This window comes from Cervus elaphus, chromosome 11 (genome assembly GCF_910594005.1).
Source record: "Cervus elaphus chromosome 11, mCerEla1.1, whole genome shotgun sequence".
NCBI lineage: Eukaryota > Metazoa > Chordata > Mammalia > Artiodactyla > Cervidae > Cervus > Cervus elaphus.
Window position 1 is genome coordinate 68,079,435 of NC_057825.1, and position 5,932 is coordinate 68,085,366.

The 5,932-nt window shown below is 42.9% G+C and overlaps 1 pseudogene; it reads left to right on the top strand.

Annotated features, from left to right (window-relative positions):
• The first annotated feature begins 4,763 nt into the window (after positions 1-4,763).
• LOC122702555 lies at positions 4,764-5,338 on the top strand (annotated as a pseudogene).
• The last annotated feature ends 594 nt before the right edge of the window (positions 5,339-5,932 follow it).

Consider the following 5,932-nt stretch of genomic DNA (forward strand, 5'->3'; position numbering starts at 1 on the left):
CACATCTTATTAATTAATAACCAATGAAAAAATTTAAATTAACAAAAATCCTGAATTAAGGCAGTGAGATAAAAGATTAACCTTCTAGTTGTCTTAATTCAAAGTTTCTTAACAGTAGTAATTAAATTCTATTTTATTTAATGCAGAATAATTCATTTCCTCATGTCTCTGGGAAAACCTATTGGCCTGTTTGCAATGAAAGGCACTGATGTATGCTCTAAATATTCCCAGGTCCAAATGCAGTAAGGAGGAACATTCCCATTTGTGGTTCAGGACTTAATAAGTGAGGCAAAATTCCTTTATCATTCATGGGGAATTGAAGTGTAAATTTTTAAAAATCACAGTAGCAGAAGAGTCAAATGCATTTTCCACGGTCAGCCCTGCTTTATAATTAGGATGCTATACTTCAGTTGCAGTACATTTTCAATAAGTGGGACTGAATTTTAGAGAACTGGTACAATCTATCAGATGATGCTTGCAGCTGTGATTCAGTAAAATGTCTGCATATAGAGGAACTGCAAATACTGCTAGAATTGAGTCCTGATGACTTAAGAATATTACATCATTTTGACTGTAAATGTTGATATCAGTGGGTTACGATGTCTGTAATTCACTTTAAATACTTCAGCATAGATTGGATAACATTAAGACTGTTTGAATTAGTTTAAGCCACATTTTAAAGGGAACCAGTTGACCTAATCAAAAGTTCATGTTCCAGGGGTGATTTTAGTTAAGAATTCATCAGAAAAGCCATACTCCATATGAGGCTACTGGGGCCTTCTGTGATATGTATGATTTGGTCAACTCCAGAGATTGTGCTGCTTCCATGTGCATAGAAGGGAATTAGACAACCCTCAAGCATCTAAAAATGTTAGTTGTTCTAACCTACCAACGTAATGGTTGTATACATCGAATTGGCCTGAGCTGTGATCTCAGTCATGAGCTCTTCTTAGATGATGGTCATGCTCTTTCTGTGATCAATGATGGTGCTGGAATGTGGTTTGTGCTCAGTGCAGACTTGTTGAATTAGTGAATGCATTAGTTTTTGCTTGGCAATTTCATTTTAGGTGAGTTATTTCTTGGGGTCCTGATGTACTTATTTAGCTATCAGTGTGAAAGTAGAAACTAGGTAGATGTATCATTTAGCAATTATGCAAATTTACAGTATTGGTGTTAGTAATATTGTCATAAATTTAGCACTGATATCCAGTTAAAGTCTACTTGACATCAAGAGTAGAAAAATGAAACAAACTATTATGAACATTGTTTACAAACTATTTTTATGACATTGCTTGATTTAGTCAGTATGACTTGGAGAAAAATTTTAATTTTGGAGGTAAGCTAACCCTCATTGTGGATAATCCACTAAAGATAGTTGAGGCAATCAATTGCTGGCTGTAGCTGGGAAAATGGCACTGAATCCAGCCCTCTTTTTTTCTTTTTCAGCTTTTCTTCTCTCTGCTTTCCTCTATCGCCCTTCCCATTACAATGAATTTTCTTGTTCTAATATCTATCTTGTCCTTTGCAAATTAATCAAATATTTTAGAAGCCACTCTTCTGTACAAAGCACTATGCTAGTTGCCTAGGAGGCACAGAGATGAAAAAGGCACAGTCCCTGGCCCCTGGGTCAGATGGAAGAAATAAGGGAAAACTTTTTCTTTTGGGGGAAATCATGAGACAATTCATTTGATCTGGACATTTAAGGACAGGTAGGGGCTTCTTGGATGATGGTCAGAGCTTCTTGGTAGAGAGAAGTGGGTGAATTGAGAATTACAGAGGGGGAATGTTCTGGGTGTGTTTGCATAAAGGTAGAGTCTAAAGTCAGGTCTCCAGGAGCTGGTGGTGGGTGTCATGTTCATGTATAACTGTCCATGTTTTCAGTCAATAAAGAAGAGATGCCACAGTAGACAAAACATTTGTTTTAAAGTGTATTGATATCCTCTCATAAATAAAAGGAAAGTGGCAACCCAGAACAAACCCTGAATTCTGCATAGAACTCCACGCTAATCTTTGGCTGACACTGAGAATTAAATCCACATACAGGACACAAACAAAGGGAGTCCTGAGAGTTATTTCTTTAAAAAAATATAATTTGGTTTATTTTTTTATGGCCTTGCTGGGTTTTTGCTGCCACAGGGGCTTTTCTCTAGTTGTGGCAAGCAGAGGCTGTTTTGTAGTTGTGGTGTGCAGGCTTCTCATTGCAGTGGCTTCTCTTGTTGTGGAGCACAGGTTCTAGGACACTCAGGCTTCAGTAGATGCAGTTCCCAGGCTCTAGAGCACAGGTAGTGTCGTTTTGGTGCAAGAGCTTAGTTGCTCCTCTGTGTGTGGGATCTTCACAGGCCAGGGATTGAACCTGTGTCTTCTGGCAGGCAAATTCTTAACCACTGAGCCAACAGTGAAATCCCCTGAGTGTTATTTCTGCAGCTATGTCTCAACAGACTCCCAGTCAAGGGGTGCTATGAAAATGCCCTTGAATGAGAGACAGACCCTTGAGAGAGAAGAGGTTTTTGTGTGTTTTCCTCAGGCTGCTTCTACCCCCTTGGCCATGTACCAAATGGTCTCTTAAGTGATCATTAGGAGTGTGGTTGAAATTTTTCTATCACTTTGAACCATTCGTCATTAATTGGACTTGCCTCTTCAGCCCCTTCTCAAGTGATGCTCCTGAGAGTATCAGGAACTCTGTGAGGGTTAACCTCCTGTAGCAATTTGTCGAGCAGAAAACATGGTGGGCTTCCCTCCTGGAGGAGGGCTTCAATGCCCACCACACCTCAGGTGCCTCACCTCAGTCCAGTTCTATATTTACCGTGTCCATAGGTTCTCTTCTTCCTGTTTATTATGGCTGTGGTCACAAAGATCTGAAAATGGACAGTAGAAGATGTCAGTTGAGACGGGCAGTGGTGGGTGTAATAAAGTTTCTCATGCTATGCTGAGGAACTTGAGTTTCAATTTGTGGGTGAAAGGGAGCCAGTGAAGAGTTCTGCTTGCAGGATGGCAGATGCATTGCTGAGGGGACAGTGTGAACTTGGGAGACTGCTTGGCCTTGAATCCAGGCTTTACTATTTACTATGGTGTGACCTTGGCAAGTCACTTAGCCTTTCTGTGCCTTTATAAATAGTACCTCTTCCCTAAGGTTTGCTGTGAATATTAAACAAGATAATACATGGAATAAGGCTTCCCAGGTGGCATGAGTGATAAAGAATCTGCCTGCCAGTGCAGGAGACACAAGAGACCCAGGTTTGATCCCTGAGTCGGGAATATCCTCTGCAGAAGGGTATGGCAACCCACTCCAGTATTCTTGCCTAGAGAATCCCATGCATAGAGGAGCCTGGAAGTCTATAGTCCACGGGACCCCAAAGAATCAGACACAACTGAGCACACACACTGGGATACATAGGATACATGGAATGAAGTAGAATCCTGTCTAGCTCATGAGTGCTCAGTAAATATTAGGATCAGCATGCTTTATATACTCATGCATGTTCTTCAGTGGTGTGTATAGATAGCCATATATGAACACAATTTAATCCTGTGATAACATGGGGACAGGCTGGGTCAGGGTTATGTTGCATAACTCCAGGGGCCTCTGAACAAGTAAATGATCTGAGCAGGCCTTGTGCTAAGGCCATTTGGCTCCAAGTCCCCTGCTTTTTCTATGGCATCACTGTTGCCCTAGCAACAATAAGACCTTCTTTCCTCAACAATAGCTCTAAATATTTCTGAATGATGGCATGTTCTGGCTTTTTAAAAAGATGAATACATTAGGAGATCCTAGGGATTTTATCAAAACAAAGATTTCTTTTCAGCACCTAAGGATGGGTACTAGTCATTCAAAAGTTTTCAAGAGAGAGACAAGGGTATGCATATATATATATATATATACATATATATATATATATATATATATATATATATCCCCAGCCCCTGTTAAAATTACCTTGAATTTTGGAAGATTTTGTTCACGTTTCAGACCTCCTTTCCCTGAGGTGCTATTCTGGATGGTCAAGTGATGAGCAGGAGGTTTCAAAAGAAAGAATGGTATGTTTCAGGTGTGCTGCTTAATGATGTTCAAAAGAAGCTTTTGTAGGTGATTGGAATGTGAACCCACTGGCAGGGTGCATTTTAATTTCCATTTAAAGTGGGGAGCAAGCCTGTGGGGAGCCAGCCTGACCTCATTTAGCTGGCAAAAGGTAGGTATGTGCATAGCTAATAATGAAAGTATCTTCCATCTGTAAAGGGTTTTATGCTTTGAAAATTTCTTTGACACACTTTATTATATTTTGATCCTTCCAATAGTTCCAAGGAGGCCAGAATTATTCTCTTTTTGAATACATGGAAAATGAGACTCAGAAAAATGCAGCAATGAGCCCAGTGTCTCCAGGTTGTCCGTGATCACATGGACACAGATGAAGCTCCAGAGGTCACGTCTGGAGCGGTTTCTCTTACAGTGAATCCACCCATGAGATAAGGTGGAATTCCCCCTTTTAAAGTCAAAATTAAATCATTATTATACTAGGTATCACTTCTGACTGCACTGTGAATTCACGGCCCAGACAAGCAAATACTTCATTTCTCTGGATCTTAAAATACTCTTTTGGAGGATCTCAGAGGAGCCTGAACTTCCCCCATATATTAAAATTGTGTGATTTGGGCTCTGCCTCAGTTAGCCAGAGTCTGTGTTGGTTAGGATCCGAGGTTTGCCCAGACAGACTAATCCAGGATTTCTCTGGGGAGAAACTCCACTCCATGCTTGCTGACAGCCAAGGATGGTGAGCAAGGGGTCCTTGGCCTATGCATCCCCTGAGAACTTGAGTATTGGGGGCCCAGGGGCAGCAGGAATGGTGCTGGTGAGAGCGGAGGTCAGGACAGCACCTTTGAGTGCAGCATCTGCCTGGACACAGCCGTGGAGGCCGCCGTCAGCCTGGGTGGCTTCCTCTTCTGTTGGCCGTGTTTATATCAGTGGCTGGAGACAAGACCTCACAGACAGGTGTGTCCCGCTGACAAAGCTGGCATCAGCAACAAAGTCATCCTGTTCCACAGCAGGGGCAGCACTGGGCAGCAGGCCTGCAGAGAGTAGACCCCTCCTCGCCCTCAAGGACACAGGCCAGAGCTGGAGAACAGAGGGGGATTCAAAGGTGTGGATTTGGAGACAGTGGCCTCCAGATATATTTTGGAGTTGGGGGTTTTCCCCTGTGGCATGTTTGCCACAGCACTGACCATGAATGACAGGTGGCCTCCTGCAGCTGTCCCGGGAATGCCCCAGTACGTGGACAAGCAGTTTCTATTATGCCCCTTCCTCTTTGTGGTGCTTGTGATCATGTTCCTGTTATTGATTGCCTAATGCTGGGCTCCCGGCCCACATCCATGGCAGGGCCTCTGGACTGGTGACACTTCATCCCTTGATGTTTTGCTTCCTGGCTAATCCTGACCCTTGGAAACAGTGGGGTTGGTGACCTGTCAAGGAGTCTTGCTTCTCCATCAGTTTTGGGACTTAAGACCAACTGAGGACCCTGGAGTATGGCCACTGACCCTGCTGTAATCTCAGGCCTTAGCATTGAGTCGTCCCTTACCAGTTATACCGTGAAATCCTATTCCAGTGGGCTCAGCAGGTCCTGACTCTGCGCAGGGAAGAGGCAGGAGGAGAACTGTAGTACAATTTCACCTGAAGTTAATATTACATAAACAAAGGGATGAATCAAATATGGAAACTTCCTTCCATCTCTTTATCCCTTGGTGAGTGGCCTCTGAAGTCAATTGTTGTTGTTCAGTCGCTAAGTCATGTCTGACTCTTTGGGACCCCATGGACTGTAGCACACCTGGCTCTTCTGTCCTTCGCCATCTCCCAGAGTTTGCTCAAACTCGTGTCTGTTGATTTAGTGATGCCATCCAACCATCTCATCCTCTGTTACCCGCTTCTCCGCCTGCTCTCAATCTT